Source organism: Lithobates pipiens, unplaced genomic scaffold, assembly GCF_037356315.1.
Source record: "Lithobates pipiens isolate NorthernLeopardFrog02 unplaced genomic scaffold, aLitPip1_a1.2 Scaffold_1, whole genome shotgun sequence".
Taxonomy (NCBI): domain Eukaryota; kingdom Metazoa; phylum Chordata; class Amphibia; order Anura; family Ranidae; genus Lithobates; species Lithobates pipiens.
In genome coordinates, this window is record NW_027507685.1 from 189153141 (window position 1) to 189169388 (window position 16248).

The 16248-nt window shown below is 44.6% G+C and overlaps 1 protein-coding gene across 1 annotated transcript in view; it reads right to left on the reverse strand.

Annotated features, from left to right (window-relative positions):
- AKNA (AT-hook transcription factor) overlaps window positions 1-13743 on the reverse strand; it is a 104943-nt gene extending 91200 nt beyond the window's left edge. The window contains exon 1 of the mRNA XM_077479039.1: window positions 13627-13743. The gene's annotated coding sequence lies outside the window, so the exon portion shown is untranslated. The remainder of the gene's footprint in view (window positions 1-13626) is intronic.
- Window positions 13744-16248: the final 2505 nt, after the last annotated feature.

The following is a 16248-nucleotide window of genomic DNA, read 5'->3' on the forward strand; positions in this document are numbered from 1 at the left end:
TAATATCCCAAATTAAACAAGCACCAAAAATGGAGCATGTAGAACCTTTAAAATCGCACCACACCCACAGCACATTGGTGTGAAGAGTTCCATTAGAATTTAAAGGGATACATTATCCATGCATTTTTGTTCCGGTTTTTAAATGCCAAAAGTACATCAAAAACCAATCCGTGTGAAAGGGCCCTAAGGCTAGGTTTAGATGTGCGTTCGGATGGTTTTTCACAGGCGATTGACAGGTGCTATAGAGGCTGCCTGTTTTAACCACATATTTGCCAAACAAACACACCTCAATCACATGCATCGCACGCAGTTGCGCCGAATTTTCCGCGCTTTCCTATTCCTTTTAATAGATCGCTTTCAGCGGACCCAACTGCAACATGTTGGATAGTTTATTGCCAGGGAATGCGGCATGTGAACGCCCCCGTCTGCTGTCATTGCAGCTAAAAATGCGGCTCAAGTACATGTGAGATTACATGATGGAAACAGATATGCAATCCATAAGTTACAAACCTATCTTAACTATCAATTAAAATCCATTGGCATATTGAGCAAATGGTTTATTGATTGAAAATACATCAATTATTCCTATTGAAAGAGATCAATGGGAAAATTAATCAATCGTTTATTGAAGCGCGTAAAGCCACCATAACTGTAATGACAACACTAAACTCTTGGTACTGTATCCATGGAGGATCAGTGTTGTCACCTTTGTACGAGACTACAACAACCCCATTCTATTTTTCGTAAATTGGGGTGGGGTGTTTCATAGTCCATAGAGGGTTCTGTAGTCTATTTTTTATAATATGGGGGGGGGGGCTGTTCTGTATTCCACAGAGGACTCTGTAGTATATAACACGGGGGTGTTCTGTTGTCCATAGAGGGTGCTCTATTCAATTTTTTTTATAACAGTGGGGGTGGGGGGTTCTATAGTCCATATGGGGTGCTGTACTCTGTTTTTTGTAATGGGGAGGAGGGGGGTGGTGTTCTATGATTCAGAGAATGCTGTAGTCTATTTTTCATAACATGGAGGAGAGTGTTCTGTATTCCATAGAGGGCGCTGTAGTCTGTAGTCTTTTTTTTTTTAATGGGAGGGGTGTGTTCTATAGTCCATAGGGGGTTCTGTGCTCTATTTTTCATAACATGGGGGGGGGGGGTCTATAATTCCCAGAGGAGGCTGTAGTCTATTTTTAATAATATGAGGGTGGTGCTCTGTATTCCATAGAGGGTGCTGTAGTCTTTTTTTTTTATAACATGGGGGGTGTTCTATAGTCCATATAAGGCTCTGTAGTCTATTTTCCATAACAGGGGGGGTTTGTTCTATAGTCCATAGTGGGCGCTGTAGTCTATTTTCCATAACATGGGGGGGGTGGTGTTCTCCCAAGCATTCGCACAACTATTGTAAATAATCTCACTAATGTGTCTTATTTACTTTGTACGATCAGCAGCTCCATGTAGTGGCGATAATGTGGTACTTTCTTGATTTCAGTATTTCAGGGAAACACCGCATTATGGCCACTAGATGGAGCAGACGGTCATAGGTAGTAAACACGTTATACAAATTATAGGGAGATGGATGTAGTTATAGAAGTGAAAGCAGGACATTGTATTGGTTGCTTTGGATGCAGCACTTTGTGGCTATTAGCTCTGATTGCTGTATAAATGTCAACAGTCCCAAAAAGTCTGTCTGCCGCAATGCCGTAGTCCGGCTAAAAATCGCGGATCACTGCTATTACTAGTAAAAAAAAAAAATTGAAAAAATGTATAATAAAACCACCATAAATCTATCCCCTATTTTGTAGGTTCTATAATTTTTCGCAAATAAATATACGTTTATTGCAATTTTTTTTTTTACCAAAAATATGAAGAATACATATCGACCTAAACTGATGAAGGCATTTTTTTTTTTACATTTTTTGTTGATATTTATTATAGCAAAAAGTAAAAAATCTTTTTTTTTTTTTTCAAAATTGTCGGCCATTTTTTTGTTTATAGCAGAAACAAAAATAAAATGCAGAGGTGATCAAAGACCACCAAAAGAAAGCTCTATTTGTGGGAAAAAAAGGACATCCTTTTTGTTTGGGTACAGCGTCGCACGACCGCACAATTGTCAGTTAAAGCAACGCAGTGCTGTATCGCAAAAAATGGCCTGGTCATTAAGGGGGCAAATCCTTCCGGTCCTTAAGTGGTTAAATGTAACCACATTACTATGCTTAGAGGCGTCTCTCTTCGCTTTTATACTCAGTTGTGACGCTACTTGTATATTAAGACATCGCTTGTATATCAAGTCAAAATGTATTTAAAAATGTTGTTTGTCTTGCAAAACGCTCTCAATCCAAGTTACTCTCAATCCAAGGTTTTACTGTATTAAGGCGCTGTTGCTGGCTCGGTTCCTAGGTGGTTGGCACTCTTGCCTTGCATTTCTGGTTTGATTACCATGGGGATGTTATTATCTGCATGGAGTTGGCATGCTTCTCATGCATTTGTGTGAAATTTGTCCCTAAATCCAAAAACCTAATTGGCAGGCTATTGACTTCTATCCAACTTGGCTTTACAGTGTATGCTGTGTGCAGACTAATGATAGGGTCACTAGACTGGAAATGACCACATGCCAGAGATTAATATTCAAAGATTATTTATCCATAAATAGAATATTTCAAGATGAACTCCAGCCAAAAAACAATTTCATGTTTCCCATGAAATTAAAGCAGCATTATGTACAACTGGCTCTTTTTAATGAATGCAAGGCCCTTTGCGATTGGACAAAAGAGGTGACGAACGCCATCATCTTGCATTCTCCAATCACAGAGTGCCTTGTCTTCTTTAACTCTCTCCTAACCACCCCGGCATCCTTTTTAAAAAGTTCTAAATGCCCAGGGGAATGGGTGCTAAGGTGCAGAGGTTCAGCCATCACGTGACTCTTGTGATTCGCTGTTACAGTGGTCTTATGATCAACAGCTGGTCCCTCAAGCTACTGATCTTTTAGTTTGGACCGACTCCCTGGTCTCCATGCTGGGAGTATGCATTGAACATGCACATGTGTGAACCAGCCAGCAACTAGTTAAAAAGAATGCAAGACATTTTTATGAATGCAGAAGCTGGAGTGTGAGCAACTCACTGTGATCTGAGGACTTCATCCGCAGCTGTAAGCAGGACCGCCAATAAGGGGGCACCACCGTCAGCTCAATGGGTGGGGGGTTGAGAAGGTGACCAGCTTTAACCCTTTCACGCCTAAGCCTATTTCTGACATTTGTAGCTTACTAGTTAAAATTAGTATTATTTTAATTAGATACCTAACAGGTCATGCTTTGAAATTGCACAACACTCATGGAATGGTGACAAACGACGGTACCTAAAAATCTCAATAGGTGACACTTTAAAAAAAAAATGTAACAGTTACCAGGTTAGAGTTATAGACTCTAGATAGGGCTTTTACTAGAATTATTGCTCTCACTCTGATGATCACAAGGAATACCTCACATGTGTGGTTTGAACACCGTTTACATTTGCAGGCACAACTTACGTAGACGTTGTCTTTGTTGCGCAAGCACGAGGGGATGGGGGCGCTTTAAAAACATTTATTTTAGTTTTTTTCTTTTACATTGTCCTTTAAAAAAAAAAAGAAAAAATCTGATCACTTTTATTTCTGTCACAAAGAATGTAAACATCCCTTGTGACAGCAATAGGTGTTGACAGGTAATCTTTATGGAGGGATCGAGGGTCTAAAATACCCCAAATCCCTCCTTTGCACTTAAAGTGGTGTTGCCACCAAAAAATAAAAAAGTGTTTAAAATTCTTAAAAAAATAAATAAAAATAATTGGAAAAAATAAAAATTTTACTCACCTCTAAACACCTGTTGCTAGGGGTTCCCTCATAGTCTGCCTTCTTCCTTGCCTGGGCTGGTGACATCACTTCCCCTCGCGCAGCACAGTCATCTGGGACCTGTCACGTGTCCTAGATGACTGTGCGGCGTATCACGGAGCCCCGCTTCGTTCCCCCGCATCTCTGGACCCTGGGACAGGTAAGTGTCCGATTATAAAAAGTCAGCAGCTGCAGTATTTGTAGCTGCTGACTTTAAATTTTTTTTTTTAGGGGCACCCCACTTTAAATGTATTCAGATCACCAAAAATGGCAATTCTGAATAGTAATTTTTTTTAAATCGGTCGCCATTGGCAGCCGAGTAAACCGGAAGTGACGTTGTGACGCCGCTTCTGTAAATTTAGATCGGAGACCCGATCAGAGCCAAATCCGTATGTGCTGGCTGGTGGCGCAGGCCTCCCGGTGGGAAGAGTGGCAGAAGGTGGGGGGTATGGGGCTGTCCCCTCCTTCTCATTTAGGATAACAGCCGATCGGCTTTTGGCTGCATCGATTGTTATCACTAAAGGGCCCACACCCCAGTCTAAAAAACTGACGGGGTGATGGCTGCCATCCCGGTATAACCCCTTCAAGCCATGAATGCAATTCTGCATACGGTCGGCGTGAAGGGGGTAAGGAAGGGGTACGTGGACAGGAGGGGCACTATTTTGTCCCTGTTCATTTCAGGGATTATTTTAATGTTCAAAAAACTAAAAAAATATATTTATTTATATTTTCTGACATTTTCTTTAAATATTTGTTGGCACAGGATTTATATTATTACAGGAAGAAATACACATGGATGTATCCTATTGTATATTGTTATTATGTTGGCACTCACAATTGCACAAGAGAATTGATACACTAAGTGGTTGGATACATTTATTATCACTAGCACAGCATTATTTGTTTTGAGTTTACTTGCACATTTATATTGGAACTGAGTGAGCTGCTTGCATACATTACTCAGATTGTATTAAATAACATGAACGTGAAATAGCTGCAACAAATATTGTGAGATAGAACACAATAAAACAATAAATAAGAAAACAATTGTTGCGCTCTAAATAAACAAAAACATGAAAAGTCCAAAATAATATAAGGTTCAACCAGAAACAAAAAATGGCTGAATGAAGAGCCAGGTGAAAATAAGTAGACGAGAGACAATCCCAAAAATACTTGTGCAAACAGATCCAAAAGGGAATCCTCCACCTTGGGAAATCACCAAAAGAAAGATCAGGATGTACTCTTACCCCAGAGTGTGGACCCTCTAGTTATGGAAGGTCACATTTGGATGTTCACAACTGATATGCATCCATGGAAGATACAGGGCAGATGATGTGCGTCACACACACTGTTCCTCCTACACTGAACTTACTGGGAATTTGAGGGGCCCCTGATGCCGTGTACACACAACCGGACTTTCCGGCAGACTAGGTCCAGCGGTCTTCCCAATGGACTTTCGGCAGGCTTCCGAACTAACAGACTTACCCACACACGAACTGACCAAGTCCGTTCGTTTTGAACGTGATGACGTAAGACCGGACTAAAAAAGGAAGTTAAATAGCCTGTAGCCAATAGCTGCCCTTGCGTCGTATTTGGTCCATCGGACTAGCATACCGACAAACTGTTTTCCCGAAGTGAATTGAGTCCGTTGGACAGATTTGAAACGTTATTTTTCTAGGTCTGTCTGATTTTTTTTAAAGATAAAACAATCGGATTATCCCACATACAATCAGAATTTCCGACGGACTAATCCCATCGGACCTAGTCTGCTGGAAAGTCCGGTCGTGTGTACGAGGCATGAGAGTGCCTCTCGCCCTGCCATCTGCCCTGTATCTTCCGTGGATGCATATCAGTTGTTCAAGAAAAGTAAATTCCCGGAAAGAAAAGAAGATTCCAGGTCACAAAATGTATTTTCTGTAGCAACATGAGGTGAAATTGAAGGCTTGATTGGTCGAATTTCGAAATCAATGGTGGCACCATCGGATCACAAAAAGCACTAAAAAGAACATTCTTTCGAAATTCGAACCATGTATATCCAAGCATTACACACGATCGGAAATTCCGCCAGCAAAAGTCCAATGAGAGCTTTTGGTCGGAAAATGCGACTTTGTATACTCCATCGGACTTTTGCTGGCAGAGGTTCTCAATTTTTGGGTCGGAAAAAGTTCAGATCGGAATTTCTGATCGTCTGTACAAATTCCGGCGCGCAAAATTCCTACGCATGCTCGGAAGCATTGAACTTCATTTTCTCAGCTCATCGTAGTGTTGTACGTCCAAGCGTTCTTGCCGGTCGAAAGTTCAGAGAACATTTGTGTGACCGTGTGTATGCAAGACAGCTTGAGTGGAATCCCATCAGAAAAAACCATCAGAGCTTTTTCCGACCAAAATTCAGATTGTGTGTACACGGCATTAGAACGCAACAATTTTTTCTTATTTACTATTTTAATGTTGTTACAATAGATGTGCGCAACCTATTGTATTAGGGTGTGCACCCCAAAGCTCAAACACGTGTGTGTGTGTGTGTGTGTGTGTGTGTGTGTGTGTGTGTGTGTGTGTGTGTATGTATATGTTTTTATTCTTATATATATATATATATATATATATATATATATATATATATATATATATATATATATATATATATAGATAGATAGATAGATAGATAGATAGATATTCAGACACACACACACTCTTATGGCAGAGCTGGTCAGAAGGAAAGAGAGCTGGGTGAGAGAGAGTGAGACATGGAGGGGTGAGAGAGACATGGGGGGAGTGACACAAAGAGGGGGAGAGAGGGGGGATGTGAGAGAGACATGGGGGGTGAGACAAATAGGGGGAGAGAGGGGGGATGTGAGAGAGACATGGGGGGAGACACAAAGAGGGGTTGAGGGGGGGATGTGAGATAGACATGGGGGGGTGACACAGAGGGGGTGAGAGAGGGGATGTTAGAGAGACATGGGGGGTGACACTGAGAGGGGGTGTGAGAGAGACATGGGGGGTGACACAAAGAGGGGGAGGGGGGTGAGAGAGGGGCATGGGGGGGTGAGAGAGAGGATGGAAGGGGTGAGAGGCACCCACCCTGCAAGGGAGGTGAGAGGATGATGCAGCGGATCCAGTGCTGCTAGCAGGGGCGGACTGACCATTCGGCCACTTGGGCACTTCTCTAGTGGGCCCGGGCCACTAGGGGGCCCCATCAGGGTTGCCAGCCTCAGTAAAACCAGGGACGGTATGTAAAAATCTGTGTTTTTTTTATATGTCTCTGAAATGTCCCTTACCAACATCTTTTTGGTCTAAAAAGACCGAGATTATAGCTGCCCCACCTCTCCAGTACCTTCTCAGCCAATAGAAACATGTCTGTGTATACTGTGTGATTGTATACTGTGTGGCCCCATAATCTCTGATTGCCTGGGGGCCCATAATCTCCTATTGGCCAGGGGCCTGATGAGTTGTCAGTCCGCCCCTGACTGCTAGTAAAATAAAATATTTGCAGTGTGTAGTGCATGACAAAGCACAACCACAGTGGGTCCCTTTCCATCGGGGTCAGTTCTGTACACTGGGGCCAGGGGTGATTAGGGTGTGCCCAGGCACACTCGGCGCACCCCCTGCACATGCATATGACTATAGGGATTCATACCGATTTACATTGGGGTACAAGAACATATCATTTTATATGCCCAATGCAGTCCCAACACATAAGGCAAAAAGCCTTGCTTTGTATAGGGCCTGGCTCTGTTGGAGTGCATTTGGACAAAATAATGCAGGCATGTCATTTGAATTTTTGAAAAAAGCGCCATTTGCAGCAAGCATGTATGATGCACAGCAGCCTGCACATTACACACACCGAGATGCGCGCCTTTCTCTGCCTTATTAACTGTGTTGATAACAATCTATTTACAAAGAACTGACAATCGCAATTTATAATGCGTAGTGCTTGCTTCATTAGCATGTAACCCTTTTAGCGACTTGAAAAAATGAATAATTTTTCAAAGCATTGGTACTTTGTCTTCTGTACCTGCAGATGGAATGACACAGTGCATGGCTTTCCGAAGACAGCGCCGCCTTTGTCATACAGATCAGTTTCATCATTGTGCCGGGGACACGGCGTTTATGGTTGGCTGACAGCCAGGACACCACTGAGCGTCTCCGTTGTGGATAAGATGCAGGCCGGTCCACCAGCTGTAATTAAAAAGAACCCAACACAGACGGGGCAGCTGGTGGCATAGAGGCCGCTATGGGGATAATATCTGCTCCAATCTTTACTCATCATCCATCATCATTATCCTGCTTTATGATTACAGGGTAATGGGTCAGACCAGCACAACAGGAGATGGATACAATACCACGTCCCATCCGAGCGTCACCAATGTGACCTAATTCCGAGTCCACTGGATGCCAGAGAATGTGCACTATATTACCAAAAGTATTGGGACGCCTGCCTTTACACACACATGAACTGTAATGGCATGGGTTTTTCTCTGGCCGATGCCGATATTTAGAAATCATGGCGGCCGATGGCCGATATATGATGCCGATTTTTTTGGGCCGATATGTTAGGCCGATTTTGTTTATTTTATTTTTTTTATCCCCCTTCATCTCATAAAAACTAACAGACACCTTTCCCACAGGGGCATTTTTTTTAGGCGCTTTTGGGCTAAAAATAGCGCCTGTAAAGTGCCTGCAAAACGGCTCCCCTGCAGTCTGTGTGAAAGACAGAGTGCTTTCACACTGAGGCGATGCGCTGGCAGGATGTTAAAAAAAAAAAAAGTCCTGCAAGCAGCACGTTTGGAGTGGTGTATACCGCTCCTCCACCACTCCTGCCTATTGATATTAATGGGCACCACTGCCGATGCGCATGCAATGCAATTTGGCAGCGGCGCTTCATGAGCGCATTTTACCTCTTCTTCGGCCGCTAGCTGGATTATATGCGCCCCACTAGCAGCCGAACAGCACCGCTAAAATGATGGTAAAGCGCTGCTAAAACTAGCAGCATTTTACCATCAACGCCTGCCTGCTCCAGTGTGAAAGCAGCCTATAAAATAAAAACAGGTAATCAAAACTTTTGGACGAAAAAAAAATGGGCTAACTTTACTGTTTTTTAGGTTTTATTTTTTATTTTATTTTTTAATCATTTAGTGTATTTTTTTTCACAAAAAAATTGCATTTGAAAGACCTCTGCGCAAATGCCGTGTGACATAAAATATTGTAACAACCTCTATTTTATTCCCTAGGATCTCTGCTAAAAAATATATATATAATTTTTTGGGGGTCCAAGTGATTTTCTGGCAGAAAATACAGGATTTTTACTTGTAAGCAACAAGTGTCAGAAAAGATTTAGTCTTTAAATGGTTAAACTGAGAACTTCTACACACAGAGATGACTTCATTCATTCAAGTGTAAACATTGTATCTCTTTGCTCTTTTCTTGGCAGACTGCCCAGAGAGGAAACAAGTCCCTACTATCAAGACTCAGGCAACTTGCATTGACTTCTATTACAGAAGTCATTTCCAAGTCGCACTGTAGTTCTAAATCGGCTTTTTTATCAGCTCAATCGGCCAATGCCGATTAATTAAAAAACGGCAAATATCGGCCGATATATCGGTCGACCTCTAATCCCAGCCTTAGTCCATAGGGTTCAATATTGAGTTGGCCCACTCTTTGCAGCTTTAAAGAGGAAGTAAACCCCGATGAGTTTACTTCCTCTTTCATTCCCTGCAAAGGCAAAGCATAATGGACTACTATGCATCGCATAGTAGTCCATTATGTGTCACTTACCTGACACAGGAGCCAGCGAAGTCGCCGCTGTCCCCTGTAGTCCGCCGCATCCATCTTCTTGGTGGGGTCTCGCAGCTCCGCCGCTGTCATTCGGCGAAGCCGCGATGACGTCACTCCGACGCGCGCGGCAGCTCCATCGTTGAGAATGCCGTGCTCAGTGCGCCTGTGCGCCGCTGTCTACGGCGCATTCGCCGTAGACAGCGGTGCCTGTTTTCAGGCAAATATCTCCTAAACCATATAGGTTTAGGAGATATTTCTTGGACCTACAGGTAAGCCTTAATCTAGGCTTACCTGTAGGTCAAAGTGGTTTGTAAGGGTTTACAACCACATTAACAGCTTCAACTCTGGGAAGGCCGTCCACAAGGTTTAGGAGTATGTCTATGGGAATGTTTGACCATTCTTCCAGAAGCGCATTTGTGTGTCCAGGCACTGATGTGAATGAGAAGGCCTGGCTCGCAGTCTCCCCTCTAATTCATCCAAAAGGTGTTCAATCGAGTTGAGGTCAGGACTCTGTGCAGGCCAGTCAAGTTCCTCCACCTCAAACTTGCTCATCCATGTCTTTATGGACCTTGCTTTGTGCACTGATCCAAATCATTTGGTGGAGGGGGGATTATGGTTTAGGTTTGTTTATCAGAGGTTGGGCTTTTCAGTGAAGGGAACTCTTAAGGTGTCAGCATACCAAGACATTTTGGACAATTTCATGTTCCCAACTTTGTGGGAACAGTTTGGGGATGGCCCCTTCCTGTTCCAACGTGACTGCGCACCAGTGCACAGAGCAAAGTCCATAAAGACATGGATGAGCGAGTTTGGGGTCGAGGAACTTGACTGGCCTGCACAGAGTCCTGACCTCAACCTGATTGAATACTTTTGGGATGAATTTGAGTGGAGACTACGAGAAAGACCTTCTTGTCCAAAACCACCCCCCCCCCCTCCCCAACATTTCTCATGGAATGTTCATCTCAGGCAAGTGATTGCAGATGGCAAAAAGCACCATCTGTTAAATCAACCATATCCTTGCTAGCTGTGTTGTAGGATGACCATGGGGGTAGGGGTATGTACTACAAACATCACCCCCTCTCATAATTTCCACAACATAGGAGGGAGGGGTGTGCACGTCACAGAAGATAGATAAAAATCTTCATTTGAGATTTCTAGTAAAGTGTTTTGTTCTTCAGGAAGCAAAGTACATGTAGAAATTTGTTCCATCTTTCTAGGTGCCATCTAAGGCAGGGCATAGATGGGAATAAGGCCTGTCATGGTGTGAATGGGGCCTGACACCAACCTAGATGAAGCTCTGATCTCTTCCTTTTTTCTTTTTTCTTTTTTGCCAAAAGAGTTTAAATACATTTTTTGTTTAGACTTCTCTCAAAATAAGAAAAAGATACAATGTACAGTATCTCACAAAAGTGAGTACACCCCTCACATTTTTGTAAATATTTTATTATATATTTTCATGTGACAACACTGAAGAAATGACACTTTGCTACAATAATAAAGTAGTGAGTGTACAGCTTGTATAACAGTGTAAATTTTCTGTCCCCTCAAAATAACTCAACACACAGCCATTAATGTCTAAGCCGCTGGCAACAAAAGTGAGTACACCCCTAAGTGAAAATGTCCAAATTGGGCCCAAAGTGTCAATATTTTGTGTGGCCACCATTATTTTATTAGCACTACCTTAACCCTCTTGGGCATGGAGTTCACCAGAGCTTCACAGGTTGTCACTGGAGTCCTCTTCCACTCCTCCATGACGACATCACAGAGCTGGTGGATGTTAGAAACCTTGCGCTCCTCCACCTTCTGTTTTGGGAATGCCTCACAGATGCTCAATAGGATTTGAGTCTGGAGACATGCTTGGCCAGTCTATCACCTTTACCCTCAGCTTCTTTAGCAAGGTTGTGGTCATCTTGGAGGTGTGTTTGTGGTCGTTATCATGTTGGAATACTGCCCTGCGGCCCAGTCTCTGAAGGGAGGGGATCATGCTCTGCTTCAGTATGTCACAGTACATGTTGGCATTCATGGTTCCCTTATTGAACTGTAGCTCCCAGTGCCTGCAGCACTCATGCAGCCCCAGACCATGACACTCCCACCACCATGCTTGACTGTAGGCAAGACACACTTGTCTTTGCACCTGGTTGCCGCCACACACACCTGACACCATTGGAACCAAATAAGTTTATCTTGGTCTCATCAGACCACAGGACATGGTTCCAGTAATCCATGTCTTTAGTCTGATTGTCCTCGGTAAACTGTTTGCGGGCTTTCTTGTGCATCATCTTTAGAGGAGGCTTCCTTCTGGGACAACAGCCTCGCAGACCAATTTGATGCAGTGTGCGGCGTATGGTCTATGGTCTGAGCACTAACAGGTTGACCCCCCCACCCCTTCAACCTCTGCAGCAATGCTGGCAGCACTCATATGTCTATTTCCCAAAGACAACCTCTGGATATGACGCTGAGTACTTGCACTCAACTTCTTTGGTCGATCATGGTGAGGCCTGTTCTGAGTGGAACCTGTCCTGTTAAATCGCTGTATAGTCTTGGCCGTCGTTCTGCAGCTCAGTTTTAGGGTCTTGGCCAGTAATGGTAAATCTTGGCACCCCAGATGTTTTGGAACTACAGTTCTTATGATGCTCATGCATTCTGCAGTGTATTTGAGCATCATGGAAAATGTAGTTCTAAAACATCTGGGGTGCCAAGGTTCGCCATCATTGGCCTAGGCCATCTTTATGTAGAGCAATAATTTTTTTTCTTTGCCATGAGGTACCATGTTGAACTTCCAGTGACCAGTATGAGAGAGTGAGGACACCAAATTTAACACACCTGCTCCCCATTCACATCTGAAACCTTCTAAGGCTAATGAGTCAAATGACACCAGGGAGGGAAAATGTCTAATTGGACATTTTCACTAAGAGCTGCTTCACACAGGGGCGACTCGTCAGGTGACTTGGCTGCCTGACAAGTCGCGTCCCCTTCTATACTATGGAACCATTCTAACCGGAACGACTTAAGTAGCTCCAACTTAGAAAAAGGTTCCTGTACTATTTTTGGGGGACTTCAGATGACTTGCATTGACTTCTGTACAGAAGTCGTTTTGCAAGCCGCTGCTGAAGTCGGATGCAGGTCGCCTGAGGCAGTCATGCTGCAAGTCAGGCTGCCTCAGTGTGAACCGACTCTTAGGGGTGTACTCAATTTTGTTGCCAGTGGTTTAGATATTAATGGCTGTGTGTTGAGTTATTTTGAGGGGACAGCAAATTTACACTGTTATACAAGCTGTACACTAACTACTTTACATTGTTGCAAAGTGTCATTTCTTCAGCGTTGTCACATGAAAAGATAGAATCAAATATTTACAAAAATGTGAGGGGTGTAATTACTTTTGTTAGATACTGTGTATAATAAACACACACACATTATATATATATATATATATATATATATATATATATATATATATATATATATATATATATATATATATATATATATATATATATATATATATAACAGTATACACAAGTATAGAAAGCATATAAGGGTATACATGTATATGATTATATACCACTTTAGAAAGTATCTGTACAAACGTCTTGTGTGTATATATATATATACATATAAGACGTTTATAGGACATGTAAACCCATAGAAAAGTATTTAAAAATCTATATCGAGAGGATATAAACGTATAGAAAAGTGTATTTATCTATGGGAAGTATATAATATACATGTATAAGTATAGAAATCAGACCTATAATAGATGTTGGGGGTGTGTGTGTGTGTATATATATATATATATATATATATGGTGTACAGTGACAGCCCCCCCCCCTCCCCTCTCTGTCCGGCTGTGTGGGAGGTGAGGGTTTAATATGAGAAGTTTGGGGTGAAGGAGGAGATCGGAGATGCCTCTAATCGGGCCGATCGATGCCCCGGACCCCGGGGAGGAGGAGGGGGGAGGGGAACAGATGAGGGGGGTGTAGGGATAAAAATGTCCGTACCCGGCCACGGGGGTCCCACCGACTCTCCGGAGATGTTCGGGTTGTCAGGAGCAGCGCTACACAAAGCGGCGGGGGAGGAACTCTGTCACCATGACAATCCAACACTCACTACACTCCGCCACGCCCACAACTCCTCCTACCCGAGTCACTCACACTGATTTACAATACAGAACCGATCACCCTGACCACCCCCAACACTGACCAACGACCGATCCCCACTACTGATCACCGACCAATCCTCAGTACTGACCACCGACCAATCCCCACTGCTGACCACTGACCACCGACCACTCCCCACTACTCACCACCAACCAATCCCCAATACTGACCTCTCCCCACTACTGACCACCGACCAATCCCCACTACTGACCACCGACCAAACCCCACTACTGACCACTGAGCAATCCCCAATACTCCCCACTGACCACCGACCAATCCCCACTACTCCCCAACGACCACTCCTCAATACTGACCACCGACCACTCCCCACTACTGACCACCGAACAATCCCCACTACTGACCACCGAACAATCCCCACTACTGATCACCGACCAATCCTCAGTACTGACCACCGACCAATCCCCACTGCTGACCACTGACCACCGACCACTCCCCACTACTCACCACCAACCAATCCCCAATACTGACCTCTCCCCACTACTGACCACCGACCAAACCCCACTACTGACCACTGAGCAATCCCCACTACTCCCCAATGACCACTCCACTACTGACCACCGACCAATCCCCACTACTCCCCACCAACCACTCCCAATACTGACCACCAACCAGTCCCCACTACTGACCACCAACCAGTCCCCACTACTGACCACCGAACAATCCCCACTACTGACCACCGACCAATCCCCACTACTGACCACCGACCAATCCCCACTACTGACCACCGACCAAACCCCACTACTGACCACCAACCAAACCCCACTACTGACCACCGACCAATCCCCAATACTGACCACTGAGCAATCCCCACTACTCCCCAACGACCACCCCCCAATACTGACCACCGACCAATCCCCAATACTAACCACTGAGCAATCCCCAATACTCCCCACTGACCACTCCCCAATACTGACCACCGACCACTCCCCAATACTGACCACCGACCAATCCCCAATACTAACCACTGAGCAATCCCCAATACTCCCCACTGACCACTCCCCAATACTGACCACCGACCACTCCCCAATACTGACCACCGACCAAACCCCACTACTGACCACCGACCAATCCCCACTACTGACCACCGACCAAACCCCACTACTGACCACCGACCAAACCCCACTACTGACCACCGACCAATCCCCAATACTGACCACTGAGCAATCCCCACTACTCCCCAACGACCACTCCCCAATACTGACCACCGACCAATCCCCAATACTAACCACTGAGCAATCCCCAATACTCCCCACTGACCACTCCCCAATACCGACCACCGACCACTCCCCAATACTGACCACCGACCAATCCCCAATACTAACCACTGAGCAATCCCCAATACTCCCCACTGACCACTCCCCAATACTGACCACCGACCACTCCCCAATACTGACCACCGACCAAACCCCACTACTGACCACCGACCAATCCCCAATACTGACCACTGAGCAATCCCCACTACTCCCCAACGACCACTCCCCAATACTGACCACCGAGCAATCCCCACTACTCCCCACCAACCACTCCCAATACTGACCACAGACCACTCCCTATACTGACCATGGAGCAATCCCCAATACAAGGCATGTACTGCCCATCAGGACTACAGGGAGTGTCCCGGTGGGCCAATGGCTCAGTGGGCCGGTTTCAGTAGGCCGCCTGCCCTGGGGCCGCTTTGAGCTGTGGCTGCGGCTCTCCTCTCCCTCTCTCCTCCTCCTCTTGTGTATCACACACACACACAATGGGCATCTCCCGCTGTGTGTCATGGAGCTGGGTCTGTGTGTGTTTTCATTGGCGCTGTAACACGGTCCCACCTCCTAAACCGACTAAAAAAAATCGCAATAAGTTTGCGCAAAAGTTATTGCGTCTACATAATAGGAAATAGATTTATGGCATTTTTATTTATTTTTATTTTTTTGTAATGGTGGCGATCAGCAATTTTTAGCAGGACTGTGACATTGCGGCGGACAGATCGGACACTTTTGACACTTTTTGACACTTTTTTAGGACCGGCGATCAGTGCTATAAAAAAGAAAAAAACAAAGGGAACAACAAGGGGAGAAGATTTAATAGATGGAAAGATGAAAAAAGGACTAAAGGTTTAACCACTTACAGACCGGACCATTTTGCTGGCTTAAGATCAGACCACTTTTTGCGATTCGGCACTGCGTCGCTTTAACTGACAATTGCGTGGTCGTGCGACGTGGTTCCCAAACAAAATTGACATATTTTTTTCCCACAAATAGAGCTTTCTTTTGGTGGACGGTGTCAGTAGAGCAATGGGCAGTGTCAGCAGAGCAATGGGCGGTGTCAGTAAGGCAGTGGGTGGAGTCAGTAGGGCAGAGGACGGTGTCAATAGGGCAGTGGATGGTGTCAGTAGAGCAGTGGCTGTGGCCAAATTGCATTAACTGGGGGGGGGGGGGGATGGGTGAGGGGGCGACT